We start from the raw sequence: 27,330 nt of genomic DNA on the forward strand, positions 1-27,330 counted from the left end.
CCCCTCCCCCACACACCCCTCCCCCACACCCCCTCCCCTCACACCACCCCCCTCCCCCCACACCCCACCCCCCCCCCACACCCCCCCTCACCACACCCCCCCCCACCACACCCCCACACCCCCCTCCCCCACACACCCCCCCCCTCCCCCACACCCCATCACACCCACACCCCCCCCCCCCCCACCCCCTCCCTCCCCCCCCCCCCCCCCCCGCCCCCCCCCTCCCCCCCCCCCCCCCCCACCCCCCCCCCTCCCCCACAGTGTGACCCCCCCCCCCCCCACACACACCTGCCCCCATCCCCCACACACCCCCTCCCCCCCCATCCCCTCCCCCCCCTCCCCCACACACCCCCTCCCCTCCCACCCCCTCCCCCACACCCCTCCCCCCACACACCCCTCCCCCACACACCCCCACAACCCTCCCCCACCACAACACCCCCCTCACACACCTGCCCCTCCCCCCATCACACCCCCCCCCCCCCCCCCCACACACCCCCTCCCTCACACACCTCCCCCACACACCCCCTCCCCCACACCCCATAAATGCTGGAGAAACTCAGCGGGTGAGGCAGCATCTATGGAGCGAAGGATATAGGCACAGGTTTGGGTCTGAAGAAGGGTTTTGACCCGAAATGTTGCCTATTTTCTTCGCTCCCTTTTGATTCCTTCTTAGTGTAGGTTAATTTAGAGACACAGCGCAGAAACAGGCCATTCGGCCCACCGAGTCCGTGCTGACCAGCGACCCCCATACATGAACACGATCCCCCACACACTGGGGACAATGTATAATTCTTACCAAGGTCAATTGGCCTGCCAACCTGTACATCTTTGGAGTGTGAGAAGAAACCGGAGTGCCGGGAAAAAACCCACGCAGGTCACAGGGAGAACGTACAAACTCTGTACAGACGAGAAAGTGGGAAAACATAGAACTAGTGTGAAGGGGTGATTGATGGTCGGGGTGGACTCGGTGTGCAGAATAGCTCTGTTTTCATGCAGTATCTCGAGACTAAACTCAAACTAAACTGATTAACGATGCAACCAAGCGGATAAAACAAGCTTCAGAAATTGGCCTGAAACCAGCCGTCATTCGCTCCTCGTTGCAGCAGAAAAAAACAACAGATGCTGGAAAGCCGGAAGGAACAGAAAATGCAGGGAGTGCTCGGCAGGTCAGGTGGTATCCATGGAGAGAGGAACATTCAAGGACTGACTCTTCAACGGACCAGAGCTGCTCCTCTTTAAACCAGCTGTTCAAAGCTGCAGCCAGTGGGAGTGGTGGAACGGAAAGAAGAAAACACTGGTGCTATTGTGCAGAACAAGGTCGTTTCAGGTTCCAATTACTTTTTAAAAAAAATACAGCTGTCAGTGGCAGATGAGAGAAAAAGCAGCAACTGGGACAAAAAGGTACAGCCATTTTGTAGACAGAGGGAGGAAAACAAAAAAGGTGGTGACTTGCAAATGTCAAATTCATTCTCAAGACCCAAGGGCTTCAATGTGTTAGCACAGAATGCACAAGTGTTTGCTGTTTACAGGGAATATATACAGTGCCCATGCAAATATAAAAGGTAGATAAAAATGCTGGAGAAACTCAGCGGGTGAGGCAGCATCTATGGAGCGAAGGAAATAGGCGGCGTTGAAGTTCTGAAGAAGGGTCTCGACCCAAAACCTTGCCTATTTCCTTCGCTCCATAGATGCTGCCTCACCCGCTGTTTCTCCAGCATTTTTGTCTACCTTCGATTTTCCAGCATCTGCAGTTCCTTCTTAAACATACAAATATAAATGTAACTTTATCTACCAAAGAAAAGTTGTCAAAGATTGAAATTCAATGAAGACAGACACTAAATGCTGGAGTAACTCAGCAGGACAGGCAGCATTTCTGGAGAGAAGGAATGGGTGACGTTTCTGGGTCGAGACCCTTCCTCAGACCCGACAAAGACAGAGTATGAAGAAGGGTCTCGACCCAATACATTTTCTCCAGAGATGCTGCCAGCCCCGTTGAGTTACTCCAGCACTTTGCGTCTGCTTCAGTGTAAACCAGCATCTGCAGTTCCTTGCGTAGGAAAGAACTGCAGATGCTGGTTTAAATCGAAAGTAGACACAAAATGCTGGAGTAGCTCAGCAGGACAGGCAGTATCTCTAGAGAGAAGGAATGGGAGACGTTTCAGGTCGAGACCCTTCCTTCCTACAGATCGGATTGGCATGGGTGTGTATTTGATGGTCGGCATGGCAATGGTGGGCTGAATGGCCACCTTTCTGTGCTGTATGACTCCAGTATGTGCTTCACTCTTAAAGGTGCCATGTTTCTGATAGGGAAGGGCGGTCACGGTGGTGCAGCGGTAGAGTTGCTGCCTTACAGCGAATGCAGCGCCAGGGACCCGGGTTCGATCCCAACTACGGGTGCTGTCTGTACGGAGTTTGTACCTTCTCCCCGTGATCTGCGTGGGTGTTCTCCGAGATCTTCGGTTTCCTCCCACACTCCAAAGACGTACTGGTTTGTAGGTTAATTGGCTTGTTAAATGTAAGAATTGTCCCTGGTGGGTGTAAGATAGTGCTAATGTGCGGGGATCGCTGGTCGGCGCGGACCCGGTGGGCTGAAGGGTCTGTATCTCTAAACTAAACTAAGGGCGGCCTGGCGTGGGAGAGGGGTGCGTACTTTCTGTAACTTTGTCAGCAACTTTGTGGCAACTCTTTTATGCCCTTTGTATGCAAGAACAATAAAGTATTGGTGCAAGTGACAATAAAGTATCATCATCAATTTGAAGGTAAAATTCTTAAGGGATTGCTGATTTCAGTTCATGACGCGGATAGATCTACATCTCCGAATACAGATTTGAAAAATTCTCTTTTAAGGGGCCTTCTCTTCTATTTCTACTTTCCACTTTCTCTCTTCCTTTTTTATTTTTTATATACACACTTCACGTTTTTCTACTCTCTACCATCTATTTTTCCACTTTTTCCTCTTTCTATTGTTTTCTTTTTCTTGTCTTGCTTACTTCCTTCTCATAACATAAAACTAGAGGTGGTGCATAGAATGGATTACGGTATGACATAGTTGGCACCTAAAATTAGGTTCCACTGTACTGTTTTGTGCTGTATTAACTTCTAATAAAATAAACAACAAAAAAAACAAAAAAAAAAAAAAAAATAAAAAAAAAAAAAACAAAAAAAAATTCTTAAGGGATTGGACAGGCTAAATGCAGGAATAAATGTTGGGGGAGTCCAGAACCAGGGGTCACAGTTTAAGAATAAGGGGTAGGCCATTTTGGACTGAGATGAGGAAAAACCTTTTAACCCAGAGAGTTGTGAATCTGTTAAATTCTCTGCCACAGAAGGCCAATTCACTGGATGTTTTCAAGGGAGAGTTAGATTTAGCTCTTAGAGCTAAAGGAATCAAGGGATGTGGGGAGAAAACATGAACGGGGTATCGATTTTGGATGATCAGCCCTGGTTATATTGAATTGTGGCATACTCCTGCACCTATTTTCTATTTTCTCTGTAAAACAAAAAATGCTGGAAATATCCAGCAGATCAGGCTTGCACCTCTGCCCCAAACAACATGGAGGCAATAAAAGATCCCATGAGTTTCAGTTTATTGTCACGTGTACCGAGGTACAGTGAAAAGCTTTTGTTGTGTGCTAATCAGTCAGCAGAAAGACAATGCATGATTAATCGATGAAATTTCAGTGTACGGACACAATGATAAGAGAATAACATTTAGTGCAAGGGATCATTATAGAGATTTAAGAGTGTGGAGCGATTGTAACATGCGATTGTAGATTTGCTTCTGTGGCTGGCACACAAATAGTCGCCAGGGTTGGATGCCATCTTGGAAGCCGGATAAAGAATGGTGCCTTCATCAAATAAACAGATTAATCAGAACAGGTCATTATTTACCTGCTGTTTGTTGGATCTTGCCGTGAGCAAAGTGGCAACAGTAATTACATTTCAAATCTGATTCATTAACCAAATAGGCCTTTGGGATGACTCCTGAAGAGCATTGTATAAATATGTCGTCCCTTCTAAAGTGTTCTGTGCGATCAGTAACCTACAGCGGTAGAGTTGCTGCCTTATAGTGCCAGAGACCTGGGTTCGATCCTGACTACGGGTGCTGTCTGTACGGAGTTTGTACGTTCTCCCCGTGACTGCGTGGGTTTTCTCCAGGTGCTCCGGGTTTCCGCCCACATTCCAAAGTCGTGCAGGTTTGCAGGTTAATTGGCTTCTGCAAATTGTCCCCAGTGTGTAGGATAGAACTAGAGTATGGGTGACTGAAGTAGGTTTGTAGGTAAATTGGCTTCTGTAAATTACCCCTAGTTAATAGGATGCAAATCGAGGATAACATACACTAGTGTAGGGGTGAATGTTGGTCGTTGTGGACTCGGTGGGCCGAAGGTGGGTCCCCCCGCCCCACCCCCACCCCACACACACTCCAAAGACATACAGATTTGTAGATTGGCGGGGAGATTGGCTTGGATAAAAATTAAAAATTGGCCCTAGTGTGTCAGATAGTGTTCACTTTTGGAGATCGCTGAACGGACTGGACCCAGTGGGCCGAAGGGCCTGTTTTTGCCCTGTACCTCTAAACTAATCTAAACCCGACTCGGGTCACATACCTGGCAAACCAGCCCCGCGAGGCCTCAGCCAACTTATAACTCAGTTTTCGAGAATGTTGCCAAGACCTGAGGGCCTGAGCTACAGGGAGACGTTGGGCAGGCTAGAACTTTCATCTCTGGAGTATAGGATGATGAGGGGTGATCTCAGAGAGGTGTATAACACAATGAGAGGAATAGATAGGGTAGACACACACAGTCTTTTGCCCAGAGTAGGGGAATCAAGAACCAGAGGACATAGGTTTAAGGTGAGAGGGGAAAGATTTAATAGGGACCCGAGGGGCAGTTTTTGCTCACAGAGGGTGGTGGGCAGATGGGGAAGTTGAGGCAGAAACTATAACAACAGTTAAAAGAGATTTGGACAGCCACATGGATAGGAAAGGGTGATATTTGGTGGACCGCATGGGGCGGGAGGACCCGTTGCCCCCCTTGTGCAGAGCCACCTGCTGCACGGGAGGAGCAACGGGTCCTCTCACCCCACACGGGCCACCAAAAATCATTAGAGGGATGTGGGCCAAACACATGTGGGACTAGTGTAGATGGGGCATGTGGTTCGGCGTGGGTAGGTTCCATGCAAAAGGACTCCAAGAGGTGGGACTGATGTCATCTCGGTCAGCATGGATGTTGGGCCGAAGGGCCTGTTTCCGTGCCCTGTGAATCTAATTTGGGCTGACGCTGCTTTCCTGAAAGGACCAACTTCAAATTCACAAACTTAAATAGGCAATCAAGAAGTAACCATGTCTTTTTCTTTGTGCAATTTCGCTGAAACGGAGAAGTGGGGGGAATTGTACACCTAGTTAATATGGATGCAGTCAACTGTGAAGGGAGATTTGTGGATCACGCACGATGATTCTAATCTGCACAGCTACTCAATAATTCAAACCCACACAACAGTGCGAGTTGGCAGTCAGCTATTTCTCTCTATATCCACTTACTGCAGTCGATCCTACACCACAATCACAGAGAATTTTAAGCTTTTAATCTGAAACAAACCGATTTAGTTTAGTTTAGTTTAGTTTAGAGAAACAGCGTGGAAACAGGCCCTTTGGCCCACCGAGTCCGCGCCTACCAGCGATCCCCGCACACTAACACCACCCTACGCACACTTGGGCCAATTTACATTTTATACCAAGCCAATTAACCTACAATAGACAATAGACAATAGGTGCAGGAGGAGGCCATTCGGCCCTTCAAGCCAGCGCCGCCATTCAATGTGATCATGGTTGATCATCCACAATCAGTACCCCGTTCCTGTCTTCTCCCCATATCCCTGACTGCTATCTTTAAGAGCCCTATCGAGCTCTCTCTTGAAAGTATCCAGAGAACCGGCCTCCACCGCCCTCTGAGGCAGAGAATTCCACAGACTCACAACTCTCTGTGTGTCTTTGGAGTGTGGGAGGAAACCAAGATCTCGGAGAAAACCCCACAGAGGTTGTGATCTACGCCGGGTCTCTCTGGTGCTGTAAGTCAGCAACTCTACCATTGTACCACCGTGCCACACACACACAAATTACATTTTGGGAATATAAAGAGAAGGGTTTAATCCCTTTAGATGCCATTACCCGATCATCACATTGCGACTGTACGTACTCAATGCACCCCTAGCCCATTCTGGTATCAATTTGCTTCACATAGAAGTTAAGAGATCTTTGGTAAAGTTTGCACTTTACCATAAAAATGTCAAGTCATCACATAATTCACTCAGTAGCCCAGTACTTGCAGTAAACAAACCACGAACAATGGAGTTCGACACAACGTGCTGGAGTAACTCAGCGGGACAGGCAGCATCTCCGGAGAGATGGAATGGGTGACGTTTTGGGGTGAGACCCTTCTTCAGGCTGAGAGTCGGGGGAGAGGGGAGTCAGAGAGGTATGAAAAGGTTCAGAACAAATCAGAGCTCACATCAGTGACCCAGGAAAGATGGAGCCCACAATGGTCCATTGTTGGCTGCAGAAGAAGCAATAATGAAGGGATATATGGATATGAACAGTAGAACGAGCAAGACGATGAGGGTGAGGGATGGGCGGAGAGAGAGGGAATGGAGGGGCTACCTGAAATTAGAGAAATTAATATTCTTACCACTGGGTTCATACGGCTGCCCAAGTGAAATATGAGGTGCTGTTCCTCCAATTTGCGTTTGGCTTCAACCTGACAGTGGAGGAGGCCCAGGATCGAAAGGTCAGTGTGGGAATGGGAATGATCACTGGAGTACTCAATGTGATAAACCTTTTGCTGTACATAGAATGTCTGTGCTATAGATTCACACAGCATGGAAACAGGACCTTCCGCCCAACTCATTTATGGTGACCAAGGTGTCCCATCTAATCTAGTCCCATTTTCCTGCATTGGGCTCATATCCCTCTAAACATTTCCTATCCATTTTGCCCATCCAAGTGTCTTTTAAATACTGTTATTGCACCTGCCTCAACTACCTATATACCCAGCACCCTTTGTTAAAAAGCTGTCTTTCAGGTTCCTCTCACCAAGCTTAAACCTATGTTCTTGATTCTACTAACCTGGGAAATGATTCTGTGCATTCACTTTATCAATTCCCCTCGTGAGTTTATGCGCCTGCTTCAAGAAATAAAGTCCCAGCCTGCCCAACCTCGCCCTATGGCTCAGGCCCTTTAGTCCTGGCAACATCCTCGTAAATCTTCTTTGCACCCGTTTCCAGCTTAGCACCATCCTTCCTATAGCAGCTGGGTGACCAGAACGGAACACAATACTCCAAATGCAGTCTAGCCAACTGCAACATAAAGGGGCTGTCCCACTGCGGAGACCTAATTGGCAAGTTTAGAAGAGTTTAGGAGAGTTTGAAAAAATGTCATGTTGAAGACCTTCTTCGACTAGAAGACCTCCTTCGACTATGTTGAAGACCAGCTTCAACTAGCTTCTGGAAAATTGGACACCGAATAGAGGAGAGAGAAGACGACCTCCGTCGATCTCCTTCGACCTCCCTTTGTCTATGTTGAAGACTATCTATGACTACCTTCGACTACCTTCGACTACCCTTGATTACCCACAACTGACAAGCCGACCTGCTACAACCTACATCGACTAAACCTACGAGTAAAAAAAAGTAGCGATTTTTTCCATGGCGACCTTTTTTTACTCGCTGAAAAATACGCCGCGACCTAGCTGAGGCCTCGAGTACGCGGGGACTACTCTCGAGCATGAAGGAGAGTTACAAAGACCTCCTAGGACCTTGTGTCGACCATGCTGCGAATACGAGTCGACCATGCTGCGAGTACGAGTCGAGGGCATTTTTAGCATCTCCCTGGAAACTCGCCAGAACTCGCGGATTAGGTCGCCGCAGTGGGACAGGCCCTTAACATTCCAACTTCTAGACCAAACAAAGGCTGACTGATGAAACACAAAGCAACTTTAAAAAGCGGTGGGAAAGCAGAAAATCAAAAACGAAGAAACCAGTCCAAATATTTTCGCCCATAAGGCCAAGTGGGAGGAAATTTAAGATGTTTGGAAATTCAATTCAAAAGTATCACCTTCTCACAGTGAGTAAGGATGGAAAAAGACAAATTCTATAACATTTGTCATCATATTGTAAATTATTCTGGCAGGTTTTTAGTGAGAGTATTTGCAACAAGATAGCATGCAGCGATAGAGGCCAAAACTGGAGACAGAAATATGTAATCCATGTCCTGAGGAAAGGCATGCGAGTGGAAATAACTACTCGAGCCATCGTCTATTAGTCCAACTGCAGATTGCATCGCACTGATGCAAGGGGACCTTCGCAAATTGGTTCCCAAATGAAACATCAGTGTCATGAATGTATTTTATTGTTGCTGTTTTCACCTGCACTTTTTAAAATTATTCGTACTGTTTTATCAGGAACTGGATTGTTTTTTTTGTTTTTTATCGTTTTTATTTTATGCGTGAAATGGCTACGTTTTTATGTGCGATGCTCCGGTATTCCCTGGGAAACGTCTTCTCATTTTGCACTGTACAACTGTTGCTTTGCAAGATGACAATAAAGGATGATAATGACAATGAAGACACAAGAGACTGCAGATACTGCAATGCTGAGCACAAAATCGAAGTGCAGGAGGAACTCAGCGGGTCAGGTAGCATCTGTGGAGGTGAATGGACAGGCGACGTTTCGGACTGGGACCTCTTCTTTTGACCGACGTTGTGGGTCGAGAGACCCTTCTTCGGTCTGATGTCTGTTGAACGATGTCTGTGCATTTCCCTCCACAGATGCTGCCCAACCTGCTGAGTTCATCCAGCACTTTGGGTTTTTTTTTTTTAATCATCGTTTTTTTTTCATGGGGCATTCATGGAGCATGGATCAGTACAGCACAGGAACAAGCCGTACAGTGCACAATATCTGTGCTGAACCAGATGACAAAGTAAACTAAATCCTCTGCCCGCACATGGTGCGTTCTTCAGTCCCTACATATCCCTGTTCTTATCTAAAAGCCTCTTCAACGGCACTATCGTATCCGCCTCCACTACCGGCAGCAGTCTCCATGGCACCCACCGCTCATACATTATAGGACCAGAATTAGGCCATTCGGCCCATCAAGTCTACTTCACCATTCAATCGTGGCTGATCTATCTTTCCCTCTCGACCCCATTCTCCTGCCTTCTCCCCATAATCCCTGACCCATACTAATGAAGAATCCATTGACATGTCGTCCACAGCCTTCTGTGAATTCCACACATTCACCACCCTCTGGCTAAAGAAATTCCACCTCATCTCCTTTCTAAAGGTGCGTCCTTTTATACCGATTTCACTCGATGTAAAATCTCCTATGAACTTTGCCCCTCTCACCTTAAAGCTATGCCCTTTAGCCTTAGCTATTTCCACCCCGGGGGAAAAAGAGTTCTGACAATCTACTTCATCTATCAAAGTTAGCTACTTTATCTATAATTTTACTTCGGAGTCACGTGAGTGATTCCGTGAAGAGCCCGCTCAGCATGCATGCGCGGCATTACGTTTCAGCAGGCAACAGCGGCAGGCGGGAGTCAGGCGCTCCCGCTACAAGCCTGAAAGAGGACGCTTTAGGTAAGTACTTACCTTCAGTTTAACCAGCGACTCACGTCTGTTTGTTGCTCCAGGTGGAGCAAAGCAGCAGACGCAAGCGGCCCCCGTTGGACTCCGGGCAAGGAGCGTTCCGTTCACGGAAGGGGGAGAGACGCCACCAGGCCCGCACACGCTGCGGTCCACAGACAGGGTGCTGCGCCGGTGCCAGTCCAGACGCAAGCGGCCCCCCCCCTTGGACTCCGGGGGAGTCAGGCGCTCCCGCTACGGGGTGAAAGAAACGGACCGTCAGGTAAGCTCTGAGGTCGGGTTTTTCTTTCACAGGAGGAGCCTTCTGCTTTCAGGCAGAGAAGAAAGGCTCTAGAACAAACCTGTCCCCCTAGCTACGGAAGAGTGGGGGGGGGCAGCAACAAGGCGGTAGGACCGCTTACTCGGCGCTCCGTTATTTCCCCGACACCGTGCCGAGCCCAGCCCGCCGGTGGCTTCCGACTTGTCGGACGGGGACGTCTCTCCACCCGCACGGGTGCTCCAGCGAGAAGCGCTTCTGCACTGTCCATTGCTTCTTCCTTACCCGAGGGTAGCTTTGGTGACCAGGACTGGGCTGGTCAAGAAGAGGGGACGCTGGCTGAAGATGTCGGGAGTATGCGAGGGGTGCAGGAACAGGAAGAGCTGCTAGGTGTGGTGGACCGCTACATGGCAACCCCACGTGCAGGAGGCCGTTCAAGGCCCTACAGGAGAGGTGGCAGCTCCAGAGAACTGGGAGTCGCTTAAAGTGCCGGCTGTAAACAGCCAAAAGTGAGGGCACGTTGGGTCAAACATTCGGAACCAGGAGCTAAAACTGCAGCGGATCCTCGGGCTCCTGACGTCAGCCATCACATCGTTTGCTCGTTCCGTGGACAAATACGGAGATGACCACAAACTTCGTAAACAAATCATAAGACCTGTCATAAAATCCTAAATTTGCGGGGTTGTGCAAAACCTCAGCCACTGAGCCAGACCCACTGTTCTGTGGCAAAAACCTCACAAAGCATATGAAGGATATGGAGAGGCCTTAACAAGCTTTCGGTCTCATGAGGGCAGGCCCCGGGACGAGCAAAACCAAAAACAATAAGCAGCAGCACCCCATCGCGTCCATCAGTCAACGTCTACCATATGGGACTGATGAAAGCTCGGGGTCCGCATTCTATCACCGAAAGTCTTCTTTAGACCAGGGCCCAGAGCGGACCCCATGGAAAATGTGCCACCCCCCAACGTCACCGCCACGTCAGACGACGTACAACACTCGTTGGACCGGCAGGAAACAGAAGAATACCCATAACCATGGAGGAGGTGGGTCTGGTTCCTACCAGCATATAGAGTAATACTAACACACGGGAGTCTATCACGAGTGATCAGTATATACTCAATGGCATTAGTGGATACAAATACAATTCATACTAGAAAAATTGCCACCAGGTCAACATTCACCCCAGAGGGTATTTTCCCCTCTCCGTTAAACGAGAGGGACAAGCTGAACTGGTGAGACTAATTACTAAGGGTATCATGGGAAAACCTGAACCCTTGCAATATATTCACTAAACCCAAACAAGACGGTGGATGTCGCATCATCATTGACTTAACTTCACTAAGTATGTTTGTTAAGTATATACATTTCAAAATGGAAACGGTTGTTACTGCCAAACAACTACATTCCAAAGGATACTTCATGGCAAGCATTGATCTTAAAGATGTTTACTATTAAGTACCATTCACAAGGATCATCACAGATACCTGAAATTTACCTGGAAGGGGTAGCTATAGCAGTTTAAAGCGATGTCTTAAATGGTAGGCAAGACCATGGAATTGACTATGTTAGCTGTTCAGCTACCAAACAGTTATTCGAAACCCTGGGGTTATCTTACATCCAGATAAATCTAAGTTGAAACCATCCTCTATCATGGACTACTTGGGCTTCACAATTAATTCAGTCTACGTGACTGTAACATTGCCAAGAGACAAAACAGTTGAATTGGCACAATCATGCAACAAATTAATGGTCACCAACTACTCAACAAGTAACAGAGTAATTGGGAAAATGGTAGCAGCATTTTCCGGCTACATTATTCGGACCTTTGCACCAAAATCAACACACAGGTCATTATGATCGTGTCATGAAGTTACCCACTGAAGCAATATCAGAACTACAGTGGTGGGCAAAAAACGTTTGGCATAGTTTACAGCCCTATTATCATCACTAACCCTATGTTAGTTATCCAAACAGATGCCAGTGCTCAAGGCTGGGGAGCAACTAACTCTATATCTAGCACAGGTAATAGATGGACTAACCCAGAATCATTGTTACCACTTACACTGGGCATTAATTATCTAGAGATGGGTGACTTTTATGGTTTAAAGCATATGCACAAATATGCATCACTTGCATGTACGGTTACAAATAGATAATACTATGGTGGTGGCCTACATTAACCATATGGACGGCATAAAATCGGTATCATGCGACAAGTTGGTCAACACAATTTGGCAATGGTGTGTCGAAAGACATATTTGGCTATCAGCAACTTACCTGCCAGGTAAGATAAATACAGTGGCAGACACCAGGCCACGTAAATTTAATGACAACATCGAATGGATGTTAAAACCCCCCAAAAGTTATCAAGCAATATGGCACGCCAGAGATCGATTTATTTACATCAAGGCTAAATCACCAGGTACCTATGGTTGGGAACCAGACCTGAGGCAGCAGCGGTAGATGCGTTCGCGCTGGATTGGGGAAATTCTTCTTCTATGCATTTTCTCCCTTCTGCCTCATCAGTCGGGGACTACGCACAATACAAATGGACTCTGCTTCAGGTATTTTGAAAGTACCCGACTGGCCTACGCAGCCATGGTTCCCAATACTCCATGACATGGTTGTTGGAACTCCGATGGTATTCCCCAGTGACCCAGAGTTATTAACACCCAGTGTCGGGCACAAGCCACCCGTGCCATGAAAAAATCAAACTCCTGGGTTGCAGATTCTGCACAAACCACTTCTGGGACTGGGATTATCAGAACAAACCGTCGACACCATGTCAGCATCCCTCCGAACATCCATTAAAAACAGCACTTGTCCAGCATCAAAAAATGGGAGAAGAACTGCTTGGATACAGGGACCACCTACTCAACCGCTACTGTTACCAACGTACTGGAATTCCTGGCAAACCTTCACCACGATGAAGGACTCAGCTACAGAGCCATCAACACAGCTAGAAGTGCCCTGCCTGTCTATTTAAAACCAGCTCCAGGACAACAGGCCATGGGGTCCCACTCACTGGTGGTCAAACTAATCAAGGGTATTTACAACTCTAACCCCCTAGACCAAGGTACACCCATATATGGGATGTCAGTGTGGTCCTGACATACCTCAGGGGATGGCCACCAGCCAGATCCCTCAACCTGGAACAATCTATGCTCAAAACACTCATGTTGATGGCACTTGTATCTGCACAGAGGGTCCAGTCACTACACCTATTGCGACTGGACAGCATGCTCACAGCTCCAGACCAGATCTCTTTCATTATCCAGGGAATGATCAAACAGGGCAGACCAGGAACACCTAATCCAGTCATGGAATTCCGGGCTTACCCGCCAGAAACACGATTATGTGCCATGACCCACCTACTATCCTACATAGACACAACCAAAATATTCGAGGGAGATGAAAAGCCTCGTGGGTCAGTCATAAAAAACCTTATGGTCGGGTGACGAGTCAAACCATTTTGAGATGGCTCAAGCTGGTTCTAAAAGCTGCTGGGATAAAAACTAACATGTACAAATTTCATTCCACCAGGGCAGCATCCACGTTGACGGCTAAAAGAATGGACATGCCTATAGACCACATCCTGGCTACAGCAGGATGGTCGGGGGAAAGACCGTTCAGAATTTTTTTTATTAAGCTGTTGGCAAAACCTGTTTTATTTGCAGGTAAGATTTTATAGACTGCAAATATTTAATTTAAGCCCAGGGGAACAATTTAATTTCGTTGTTGTTATTGTTAAAAAATACCATTGTGTTTTTCTACAAACAGATTCATTGGTTGATTACGATAACACAATTCCTCCCTCAAGGACTTCGGCAGTGAGTGAAGTAATAACTGTTGTGAGTCTGTGGAATTCACTGCCTCAAAGGGCGGTGGAGGCCGGTTCTCTGGATACTTTCAAGAGAGAGCTAGATAAGGCTCTTGAAGATAGCGGAGTCAGGGGATATGGGGAGAAGGCAGGAACGGGGTACTGATTGTGGATGATCACATTGAGTGGCTGTGCTGGCTTGAAGGGCCGAATGGCCTACTCCTACTGTCTATAAATGGGCAGCAGTCTGGTCAACCTGCACCCACCCAAAGCCTCCACATCCTCCCTGTAATGGAACAACCAGAACTTAGAAACATTGAAAAATATGTGCAGGAGTAGGCCATTCGGCCCTTCGAGCCAGCATCGCCATTCAATATGATCATGGTGGGCCATCTAAAATCAGTACCCTGTTCCTGCTTTTTCCCCCATATCCCTTGATAGCCCCACGAGCTAAATCTAACTCTCCTTTGAAAACATCCAGTGAATTGGCCTCCGGTGCCTTTGGTGACTGAGAATTCCAGATTCACAACTCTCTGGCTGAAAACATTTTTCCTCATCTCAGTCCTAAATTGCCTAACCTTTATTCTTAAACAGTGACCCCTGGTTATGGACTCCCCCAACATTGGGAACATTTTTCTTGCATCAAGCCTGTCTAATCCTTTAAAAATGTTACATGTTTCTATTAGATGCCCTCTCATCCTTCTGAATTCCAATGAATACAAGCCCAGTCGACCCATTCTTTCATCATACGTCAATCCCGCCATCCCAGGAATTAACCTGGTGAACCTACGCTGTACTCCCTAAATAGCAATAATGTCCTTCCTTAAATTAGACCAAAATTGCACACTATACTCCAGATGTGGTCTCACCAGGGCCCTGTACAACTGCAGTAGGACCTCCTAGCTCCTAAACTAAAAATCCTCTCGCAATGAAGGCCAACATGCCATTAGCTTTCTTCATTGCCTGCTGTACTTGCATGTTTACTTTCAGTGACTGGTATACAAGCACACCCAGGTCTCGTTGCACCTCTCCTTTTCATAATCTGACACCATTCAGATAATAATCTGCCTTCCTGTTCTTGCCACCAAAGTGGATAACCTCACATTTATCCACATTATACTGCATCTGCCATGCTTCTGCCCACTCACCCAACCCATTCAAGTCATCCTGCAGCCTCATAGCATCCTCCTTGCAGCTCCCACTGTCACCCAGCTTTATGTCATCCGCAAACTTGGAGATGTCACATTTTATTTCCCTCGTCTAAATCGTTAATACATATTGTAAATAACTTGGGTCCCAGCACCAAGCCTTGCTGCACCCCACAATCACTGCCTGCCATTCTGAAAAGGACCCGTTAATTCCTACTCTTTGCATCCTGTCTGCCAGCCAGTTCTCTATCCATGTCAATACCCTACTGCCAATACCATGTGCTCTAATTTTGCACACTAAAATCTCTTGTGTGGGACCTTGTCAAAGGCTTTTTGAAAGTACAGATACACCACATCCACTGCAGGCAATGCTCCAAATGCAACCTAACCAATTTCTTATAGAGCTGCAACATAACCTCCTGACTCTTAATGCCTCAACCACCAATGGCAAGCTGACCATATGCCTTCTCTTCCGCTCTATCTATAGTGCTGTTACATTGAGGGACCTAAACCCAAGATCCCTCTGTACATCACAGGCAGTGCTGCACAATTGCACAATTATCAATCCCTTTACTACCAGGACGGCACGGTGGCGCAGCGGCAGAGTTGCTGCCTCGCAGCGCCAGAGACCCGGGTTCCATCCTGACTACGGGTGCTGTCTGTACGGACTTTGTACGTTCTGCCCGTGACCACATGGGTTTTCTCCGGGTGCTCCGGTTTCCGCCCACAGTCCAAAGACATACAGGTTTGTAGGTTAATTGGCTTTGGTAAGAATTATAAATTGTCCCCAGTGTGTGTGGGATAGTGCTAATGTACGAGGATTGCTAGTCGGCACGGTCTCGGTGGGCCGAATGGCCTGTTTCCGCGCTGTGTCTCTAAACTAAGCTAAGAAGGAATCAAAATCTGTTCATCTCTATAATATAGACATATTATATCTATCTTGTGTCTATCTTCAGTTTCAACTAGCATTTGCAGTTCCTTATTACATATTTCTACAATATATTTTGGATTTGCATCATGAATGAATAAATGAATGAATAAGTTTATTGACCATGTATATTCACATACAAGGAATTTGCCTTGGTGCTCCACCCGCAAGTGACAATATGACATACAGTGACAGTTAGGAATGACACATAAAACATTAATAATAGAACATTATCAATGAAACATGTGAATTAAATAAAATACCAGAGCAAAAAGGAGGCTACAGATTTTTGGTTATTGAGTAGAGCTACTACTCGTGGAAAAAAGCAGTTTTTATGTCCGGCTGTGGCGGCTTTGACAGTCCGGAGTCGCCTTCCAGAGGGAAGTGATTCAAAGAGTTTGTGGCCAGGGTGAGAGGGGTCAGAGATGATCTTGCCCGCTCACTTCCTGGCCCTTGCAGTGTACAGTGTACAAATAATAAAATTATTTTATTATTTGAAGTAATTAAACTGTAATTTTTTAGCTTGTGGGGGTGCTCAATGTTGACAGTATTGAGCCGTCTCTTTATCTCAGGTGTTCTATCTCCGATGGCATGGAAAATATAGCTGAGGTTTCTAGTGATAATTTCCTAGCAATTCATTTCCATTCCAGCTGATCAGGCAGCATTCAGAGTCGCTTCGACAGCTTTTAAAATATTCACTTATCATTAACTATTAATGCACCTAATCATTTCTATCTCTTCGCTTTAATCGCATGTAAATGGAGGATTCAAATAATATTTGCAGACCGCTGACTATTAGCATGTCCAGGATTAAGGCAATTTTCTCCTAACCACAGACCAAATTAAGATGGGAATGGCAGTGGTCTGTGTCCGCCACAAAATACTCAGCCACAAAATAGTCCCCCATTGCCACTTTCCACACAAACTGTCCGCAATTACTGAGGATTATCTCTAAGCCTGACAGAGAATGGCCATTCTAGACAAGCGCAGAGGCAATGAAAGATGCGTTTTATTTTATTTTTTAAGGCAAGGTGGAATTGCTGGGAATCTAGCCAGAAATGAAAAGACGCAAAATGCTGGCGTAACTCAGCGGGTCAGGCAGCATCTGTGGAGAACATAGATAGGTGACGTTTCACAGAGTGCTGGAGTAACTCAGCGGGTCAGGCAGCATCTCTGGAGAACATGGATAGGTGACGTTTCACGGAGTGCTGGAGTAACTCAGCGGATCAGACAGCATCTCTGGAGAAAAGGGATAGGTGACGTTTCACAGAATGCTGGAGTAACTTAGCGGTTCAGGCAGCATCTCACGAGAGAAGGAATAGGTGACGTTTCACAGAGTGCTGGGGTAACTCAGCGGGTCAGGCAGCATCTCTGGAGAGAAGGAATAGGTGACGTTTCACAGAGTGCTGGGGTAACTCAGCGGGTCAGGCAGCATCTCTGGAGAGAAGGAATAGGTGACGTTTCACAGAGTGCTGGAGTAACTCAGCTGGGGTCAGACAGCATCTCTGGAGAGAAGGGATGGTTGGGTGAAGTTTCTGGTCGACACCCTTCAGCATTTTGTTTCTGTCTTTGGTATAAACCAGCATCTGAGCCATTCTTTAGAAAGTGAACACAACATGTCACACACGTGACCCGTCCTGTTTGACCTCTGACCCTAAACAAACATTTCTCAGCACAGCATGTAAAAATTTAACTTGACAAACCGAAAAAAAAAAAAAGAATCATCTATGCAGTGCAGAACAATATACCTGTAATGCTTTCAGAATTAGAAGAGATGTATTCCACAGTTTTTCATCATTTTTTGGTCATACACGTGAGCATCTGCAGTTCATTCCTACACATGGAAACGTTGGTGTTCTGCAAATCTTTTTTTACTGCAGAGGGTACTTGAGCAATAGATGTAAACAGGGATAAGAATTGACGGCTAAGCATTGCGATTCTGCTCCATGTCCCACCTTCACCATTAAACACAGCCTCCCTTTTATCAATGTCAAAGCACTGGTGCTGCTGATCTTCCCCAAGATTGGTAAAGGGCCTGTCCCACTTTCACAACCTAATTCACCACCTCTGCCGAGTTTTCCCTCGACTCATACTCGCAGCATGGTCGTCACGAGGTCGTAGGTAGGTCGTGATGCTAGTCGTAGGTACTCGTGGCATCAAGTAGGTCGGGGCGTTTTTTCTAGCATGATGAAAAATGTCCACGAGTAAAAAAGGTGGTGAATTAAGTCATGAAAGTGGGACAGGCTCTTTAACGTGCTTAAAGTCATTGACAAAAAGGAACGGAAGTAGGAGTAACTTGAATGATTCCATTTTGGCCTTATGGTCACAATGAAATACAAGCACAAGAACGTGGGGCCTGGTGAGTTGACTTTAGTTTAGCTTATAATAATATAATAATAATAATAATCTTATTTATATAGCACATTTTTAGTGAAAGTGGGACAGGCTCTTTAACGTGCTTAAAGTCCTTGACAAAAAGGAGCGAGTGTAGGAGTAACTCGAATGATTCCATTTTGGCCTTATGGTCACAATGAAATACAAGCACAAGAACGTGGGGCCTGGTGAGTTGACTTTAGTTTAGCTTATTGTCACGTGTGCCGCGGGACGGTGAAAAGCTTCTTGTTGCCTGCCAACCGGGCAGTGGAAAGATATGGTTACAATCGAGCCGTCCACAGTGCACGGTTACTTTGATTTAGTAAGGGTGTCATGGGTTGAGAGGCAAAGGTAGATGGGGTTGAGGTGTGCAATAGAACAAACAGAACTCTGGAAGTCTTCTTGAAGCATCAAAAACACATTGAACCTTTTACCCCAGGATGAAAATGTCAAAGGTCAGAGGGCATAGGTTTAAGCTGAAAGGTGCAACATTTAAAGGGGACATTTTATTTTTAAACAGTGTGGTGGGTGTCTGGGACGTACTGCCAGGGGTAGAGGGGGGAGGCAAATACGATAGTGGGTTTTAAGAGGCTTTAGGGGCCGGTACAAGGAATAGGCCCAGGGATGTGGATCATGTGCAGTCAGAGGAGATGTTTAACTTGGCATCATTTTCATGGCATGGGTATTGTGGGCCGAAGGGCCAGTTTCTTTGCTGCATGTGCTGTGTTCAGAAACATGTGCCCCATCAAATCACTGTGCTTGAAACCTACAGAATAGTGAAAGCCTTGGATAGGGTGGATGTGGAGAGGATGTTTCCACTGGTGGGGGAAGTCTAGGACCAGAGGGCACAGTCTCAGCATAAATGGACGTACCTATAGGAAGGAGATGAGGAGAAATTTCTTTAGCCAAAGGGTTGGTGAATCTGTGAACTTCATTGCTACAGGAGGCTGTGGAGGCCGTCAATGGATTTTTTAAGGCAGAGATAGATAGATTCTTGATTAGTACGAGTGTCAGGAGCAATGGGGAGATTGGGGTTAGGAGGGAGAGATAAGAGTGGCCATGATTGAATGGCGGAGTAAACTTGTGTCGGAAAGAACTGCAGATGCCGGTTTAAATTGAAGGCCGACACTGAATGCTGGAGTAACTCAGCGGGTCAGGCAGCATTTCTGGAGAGAAGGAATGGGTGACCTTTCGGGTCGAGACCCTTCTTCAGGCATATGTCAGGGGAGGGGGGCTAGGCTTGGTGATCGTTTCGCTGAGCACCTCCACTCAGTCCGCCTAAACCAACCTGATCTCCCGGTTGCTCAGCATTTCAACTCCCCCTCCCATTCCCAATCTGACCTTTCTGTCCTGGGCCCCCTCCATTGTCAGAGTGAGGCCCAGCGCAAATTGGAGGAACAGCATCTCATATTTCGTTTGGGTGGTTTACACCCCAGCGGCATGAACATTGACTTCTCTAATTTCAAATAGCCCTTGCTTTCCCTTTCTCTCCATCCCCTCCCCCTTTCTCCCACCAGTCCCACTGTCTCCGGCGACATTCTATCTCTGCCTCGTCCCCCTCCCCTGACATCAGTCGGAAGAAGGGTCTCGACCCGAAACGTCGCCCATTCATTCTCCCCAGAGATGCTGCCCGTCCTGCTGAGTTACTCCAGCATTTGGTGTGTGCTGGTGGAGTAGACTTGATGGGTCGAATGGCCTAAATCTTGTTCCTGTTACTTATGGATTTATGCTTCTGGATGAAACACAATGAAGAGATTGCACAAGTGTACAAGCTTGTTTTATCCATTCCCAACCATAAAGTGTTACACACAACCAAATTAACCAGTGTCTACTTCATGACACTGCGGTGAGAGACAGTAACAGGATGTAACAGATTTGATGTCAATGTTTCATGCCAATCTCAATTAAAAAAACATGAGACAAATCTGCTGAGGTTTCATTAAATCCCCAGATGATGGAGCTTAAAAGCAACCCCAAACATACATTGCACAGAAATCTGGGTTGTTGCAATAATAATTCATGGGACATTTGCAATTCAAATATTGTCTTTTGGATTTATTATTGATAGCTTCCTTGACAGGTGACACACAAAGGCACAATTAACAATGTTTTTTTTAATGGTTTTAAGATCCACTGAATTCATAATCTAATGGTGCAATGTACCAATTTTATTTTTTAAAATCAAATAAGTTGAACAGCGCAACCAACACTAAGAAAGTTTGTCGATGATGAATGACTTTCAAAACTAATTTTCATAACGGAAGAAGTTGCATTGGCCATCTAAACTGGAAAGACAATGACAAATTAATGGCTTGACAACTTGAGTTTAGTTTAGAGATACAGCGTGGAAACAGGCCCTTCGTCCCACCCAGTCCACGCCGACCAGCGATCCCCGCACATTAACACTATCCTACACACGCAAGGGACATGTTTTTACACTTACACAGAGCCAATTAACCTACAAACCTGTACATCTTTGGAGTGTGGGAGAAAACCGAAGAGCTCGGAGTAAACCAACGCAGGTCATGCACGGGGAGTCAATAGTGTTTTATTGTCATGTGTCCCAGATAGGATAATGAAATTCTTGCTTGCTGCAGCACAACAGAATATGTAAACATAGTACATAACGGGAGAAAACAAAATTCAGTGTGTGTATACACATGCACACATACTCAATAAATAGCAAATATAGTGCAATAATAATAATAATATTTAAGAAAGAACTGCAGATATTGGAAAAATCAAAGGTAGACAAAAATGATGTGGTAACTCAGCAGGTGAGGCAGCATCTATGGAGTGAAGGAATAGGTGACGTTTCGGGTCGAGACCCGAAACGTCGCCTATTCCTTCGCTCCATAGATGCTGCCTCACCCGCAGAGCAATAATAAGTTCAAAGTTTATTTGTTGTCGTGTTTAATAGCCTGATGGCTGTAGGGAAGCAGCCGTTCCTGAACCTGGGAGAACGTACAAACTCCGTACAGACAGCATCCGTGGTCAGGATCGAACTCTACCCCGGTCAGGCAGCAACTACCACTGCGCCACCGTGCCATCCATGTGTCTAAAGCATGTGAGGATCTCTCAGTTCCGTTTGGTTCATTGTCACGTGTACCGAGGTACAGTGAAAAGCTTTTGGTGCGTGCTAACCAGTCAGCGGAAAGACAATGCATGGGTACAATCTTTTACAAGGTTCACAGAACAGCATGGCCCAGCTTCTCGGTGACGGTTACAATCGATCCATTTACAGTTTGTAAAGACATTCTTGCCATAGGGGGAGTACAGACAAGATTCACCAGACTGTTTCCTGGGATGGCAGGACTTTCATATGAAGAAAGACTGGATAGACTCGGCTTGTACGCGCTAGAATTTAGAAGATTGAGGGGATATCTTATAGAAATTTACAAAATTCTTAAGGGGTTGGACAGGCTAGATGCAGGAAGATTGTTCCCGATGTTGGGGAAGTCCAGTACAAGGGGTCACAGCTTAAGGATGATGGGGAAGTCTTTTAGGACCGAGATGAGAAAACCATTTTTCACACAGAGAGTGGTGAATCTGTGGAATTCTCTGCCACAGAAAGTAGTTGAGGCCAGTTCATTGGCTATATTTAAGAGGGAGTTAGATGTGGCGTTTGTGGCTAAAGGGATCAGGGGGTATGGAGAGAAGGTAGGTACAGGATACTGAGTTGGATGATCTGCCATGATCATATTGAATGGCGGTGCAGGCTCGAAGGGCCGAATGGCCTACTCCTGCACCTATTTTCTATGTTTCTATGTTTCTATGATAAGGCAATAGATAGAGATAAACATCTGGAGCAACTCAGCGGGACAGGCAGCATCTTTGGAGACAGGGAATGGGTGATCAGCATCTGCAGTTCCTTCTTACACATGATGATTAGTGCAAGGTAAAGCCAGCAAAGTCTGATCAAGGATAATCCGAGGTAGACAAAAGAAGTATAGATCAAAACCTCCGGGAACTGCACGGAAACCTTGGGTGGGGCGCAAAGTCTCTAGAGGTTTCCGTTCAAGTTTCCAAAGTGGGACAGGGGCATTAGGCAGCAACTCTACCGCTGCGCTAACGTTTGAAAGGATCTCAAAGTGCAATTTGCTCATTATCGATATAGCAAGGAGTGGCTTGTCGTCGACAGAGCAATGGTCCATTTTCCATTGCAGAAGAGTTTGGCGATTGCATGTTGATCCGAGAACAGCATCTACTATCATCCAAAGCAACCTCTTCACCCTTTTACATTTTTCGTGCTTTGCTCCACCAGACCCACTTGTAGACGACTTGATTGGAGTCACGGATAGCATTATCAGATTTGACTAGATAGCACGCAAACAAAACATTCTCACCGCAACACGGAGCACGTGACAATAATAAACCAATACCAATATTGGAAACACTGAAATGATGCAAATGATAGGGTGGCACAGGAGGACATTTTGTGTTTACCTCTGAGATGTGATGGCAGCCTTTGAGATAAAACAGCGAAGGGCCTGTTTCCGCGCTAACCGAAACTAAACTAAAAACCAAAAAAGCTGTGCTGTTGAAAATAAACCTAATCAACATCATGATACGATAGGATAGAACTTCTGCCCACAGTCATAAAACACAAACTACATGAAATTAAAGTGATTGAGGGGAGGGGGGGAAGGGGAGGCAGTCTACACCCACGACAGAAGGGGGAGGAGTTGTACAGTTTGACAGCCACAGGAAGAAGGATCTCCTGTGGCGTTCTGTGCTGCATCTTGGTGGAACCAGTCTGTTGCTGAAGGTGCTCCTCAGGTTGACCAGTGTGTCATGGAGGGGGTGAGCTGTATTGTCCAGGATGCTCCGTAGTTTGAGGAGCATCCTCCCCTCCAAGACCAACCTCACCATGAATCCAACTCCGCCCCCAGGACGGAGCCAGCCTTCCTGATGAGTTTGTTGATCCTGTTGGCGTCCGCAGCCTTCGCCCTGCTGCCCCGGCACACGGCAGCGAAGAAGATGGCGCTGGCCACCACCGATTGGTAGAACATCTGCAGCATCTTACTACAGATGTTGAAGGAGCGGAGCCTTCTCAAAAAGTCCAGCCGGCTCTGTCCCTTCTTGTACAGGGCCTCAGCGTTCCTGGACCAGTCCAGTTTACTATCCAGGTACACTACAAGGTATTTGTCCTCCCAGGTAAACTGCGCATCCACACCATTGATGGAGACAGGGGACAGGGGTGTTCCTCTCCTCCTAAAGTCCACCACCAACTCCTTAGTCTTGTCGTTGTTGAGCTGCAGGTGATTCAGCCCACACCACTCAACAAAGTCGTTGTCTGCACCTCTGTATTCACCTTCCCTCCCCTCACCGGTGCAGCCCTCAATTACAGAGTCATCCGAAAACATCTGCAGGTGGCAGGAGGCGGAGTTATATCTGAAGTCTGGTTGCAAGAGTCCATATGCAAGAGTCACCAGGTCTTGGCACCATTTCATCATTCGCTCTGTGTCTGAGGGAATGTCTTTATGTTACCACCTTTCAATTGCCATCGTTGGTATACAAGATCTCTGTGTACAAGGTCATGAGAGGAGTAGATAGGATAAATTCTGACTGGTTAGCACGCAACTCGGTACACGTGACAATAAACTCAATTGATGCACGGAGACTTTTACCCACAGTGGGGGATTCAAGAGCCAGAGGACAGAGGTTTAAGGTGAGAGGGGAAAGATTTAATAGGAACCTGAGGGGCCAATTTTTCTTTTACAGAAACGGTCTTAGATACATGGAATAAGTTGTTGGAGGAGGTAGTTGAGGCAGATACGACAGCAACGTTTAAGAAACATTTAAGGGCCTGTCCCACTTGGCCGTCATTTGCGCGTCACGCAGATAGCGCGTGAAGATTTTGTACATCACAAAATCCTGGGACACCGCGTGTCACTGCCTATGTCATCACACACCATGCGCGCGTAATGGGCACCATGCACGCATCACGTGCGTGTCACAACGTGCGTGTCGTGACGTGTAAATGATGTGGCGTAAATTACACGCAAATGACAGCCAAGTGGGACTGGCCCTTTAGACAGGTACATGGATAGGACAGGTTTAGAGGGATGTGGGCCAAAACGCAGGCAGGTGGGACTAGTGTAGATGGGGCATGTAGGTTGGCATGGGCCAACCCTAGGGACTGTGTCCACGCTGTGTTAAGATGCCACACCAAGATCGTGTCGCAGCATAGAAATTCTTTCCCAGCGTACCATCCGATATTCTTTTAAATCTCTTTTTATCTATTGTATTTGAGTTTGAACTGATTGTATTTATGTGCAGTATATCCAAACTGATGGATCGCATGCTAAACAAGGCTTGTCACTGTGCCTTGCCCTGCAAAGTCGGCCTCGGAGGTCGGCTATTGGAACAGACTGTTGGATCTAAATCATTTTTGTGATGTTGTTTAGAGAGGTTTAACATTTGGCTCAGAAAGGGATATCAACTTGAACTATAACTTTCTTTTCCTTCACAGATGCTGCCTGAACTGTTAGTTTAGTTTAGAGATACAGCGTGGAAGCAGGCCCTTCAGCCCACCGAGTCCGCTCTGACCAGCGATCACCCATACACTAGCACTATCATAAACACTTGGGACGATTTAAGGGCCTGTCCCACACACGTGATTTTTTTCGGTGACTTGCCGGCATCCGTCATAGTCGCAGTAGGTCGCCGAAAATGTTCAACATGTTGAAAATCCAGCAGTGGCCAGAACAAGGTACGACTCTTTGGGCCTCTACTCATGACCGTACAGGCTTCACCCCGCGGCATGTCGCCAGGGTGTCACCTGTATGGCCGTGAGTCGTCTCCTCAGTCGCCCAAAGAGTCGTAGCGTCTTTCTGGTCGCTGCTGAATTTTCAACAAGATGAACATTTTCGGCTACCACTGACGTGGCAGTTGCCGAAAAATATCGCGTAAGTGGGACAGGCCCTTTACAGAGGCCAATTGACCTATGAACCTGCATGTCTTGGGAGTTTGGGAGGAGACTGGAGCGCCCGGAGAAAACCCACACAGTCACGGGGGGAATGCACAAACTCCGTGCAAACCCCACCGTCAAAGCTGAGAGTCTAAACGATGGCAGGGGAGAGAACTTCCAAGAGATCAACGGAGCACACAATGTTGAAACCGACACCGAGAAACCAGGCCCTGCCATTCTGTGAACCTTGTAAAAGATTGTATCCACGTACAGCCTTTCCGCTGACTGGCCAGCAAGCGACAAAAGTTTTTCACTGTACCTCGGTGCATCTGAGGATGATCTCAATCTCGATAGGACTTTCATGAAACAGCGGCAGGATGATCATCAACACTACTTTAACAACATTAAGAGGCATTAAGGCGATTTTATGCAAAGTTTCCAAATTTATTTTTCCTGCTGCGAAAATAAAAGTGTCCTCCTCCATCATTTCTCACGACCCAGTAGCCTGATTGCCACTGTTGTACTCTCAAGGTGCTCTTACACGAGAGGCTGGAGATTTATTTAGTATGTCTAATCAGGTCAACGCATGCCGTATGTGATCATTACTAAATCCCCTTGGCCACATTGTTGAAGGAGCTGCCTGAGTGGTGTCACATGCTGTATTGATGGGTGCCCCACTGAAACCAGCATCCCAATCCTACCAAGAGGTCCCCACTGGTCTTGCTCATACACCACTCCTCTTATTCATATTGCATGGAAACAGGCCCAGTGACCCAACTTCTAAACGTCAATAAGTGATAGGAGCAGAACAGGAGCAGAATTAGGCCATTTGGCCCATCAAGTCTACTCCACCATTCTGTACCTGTATATTGACATATAATCACCATCCCTGTATGTCTCTATATTCAATCACGGCTGATCAATCTCTCTTTCTCAACCCCATTCTCCTGCCTTCTCCCCATAATCCCTGAGACCCGTTCAAATCTAAAATCTATCTCTGCCTTTAAAATATCCACTGACTTGGCCTCCACCGCCTTCTGTGGCAATGAATTCCACAGATTCACCACCCTCTGACTAAAGAAATTTCTCCTCATCTCCTTTCTAAAAGAACATCCTTTAATTCTGAGGCTATCACTAGTCCTAGACTCTCCCACTAGTGGAAACATCCTCTCCACACCCCCCTCTATCCAAGCCTTTGACTATTCTAAGTAGACCATACTGATTGGTTTCATCAGGGCCTGGTTCAACAACACGAACGTCCAGGAACGACGGAGATGACAAAAAAAAGTGGCAAACTGGTACTGATCTCCCCACCATCAGAGGAATCCACAGAAGATGCGGCATCAAAAAGGCAGCCAGCATCATCAGAGACCCCCCACCCCACCAGCCTGGCCACGCTCTCACTTCACCCCTGCCTACAGGGAAGAAGGTACAGGAGCCTGACTGCTGTAATGTCCAGGTATAGGAAGGGATTAGCCACTGTAAATCTTCCCAGTTGAAACAGAAACAGTTAAGATAACTCTGTTGTCATCCTTCTCCCCTTTGGATTGCAACCTTGTCGTGGTCGGGGAGCTTGTGTGTGTCTCAGTGACCCCTAGAGCTATGCCAGCGGGAGATTGGTCTCCTGTTAGGGTCTCCCGTGCTGGACAGGTCGAAGGGTAGAGGCGAGACGAAGAGTGATCCACTGGTCCTCCAGGTTGGAGGTTGAGCACAGAGCTAACAACCCTGTCTCGTAAAACAAATATGTTACGGAAACAGCAACTGAAGGAATCAACACTCCTGGGCGTGATGGACCTCCAGGGCTATCGACAGATGCTAGGATGATTCAGAGAACCTGACAGCATCCCAAGAATAGCCCTGCACTGGACACCGGAAGGGAAAAGGAAAAGAGGGAGACTCAAAATCCACCTGGTGTCGAACTGTAGAGGAGGAAATCAAAACATTGGACCTGACCTGGGGTAGTGTCCAGAAGCTGGCCCAGAACAGACAGGAGTGGAGGACCTTCCCTGCTGCCCTACATGCCAGGAGGCATCATAGGCAGTAAGTAAGTAAGTATGTTGTTATCCTTACGGGCCTGTCCCACTTAGGCGACTTTTTAGGCGACTGCAGGAGACTACACGGTCGCCACATGTTCGCGGGTGGTTACCGGGGAGTCGCCTTCATGGTCGTGAGGAGTTCCCGCATTCTGGGAACTAGTCGCGGCCTCATTATGGTCGCCGTGAATTTTTCAACATGTGGAAAAATTAGCGGTGACCA

General features: G+C 46.9%; 1 protein-coding gene across 10 annotated transcripts in view; it reads right to left on the reverse strand.

Moving 5' to 3' along the window:
• LOC129695115 (microtubule-associated serine/threonine-protein kinase 4-like) overlaps positions 1–27,330 on the reverse strand; it is a 462,908-nt gene that overhangs the window by 160,230 nt on the left and 275,348 nt on the right. The window lies entirely within an intron of this gene.

Source organism: Leucoraja erinacea, chromosome 3, assembly GCF_028641065.1.
Source record: "Leucoraja erinacea ecotype New England chromosome 3, Leri_hhj_1, whole genome shotgun sequence".
NCBI lineage: Eukaryota > Metazoa > Chordata > Chondrichthyes > Rajiformes > Rajidae > Leucoraja > Leucoraja erinaceus.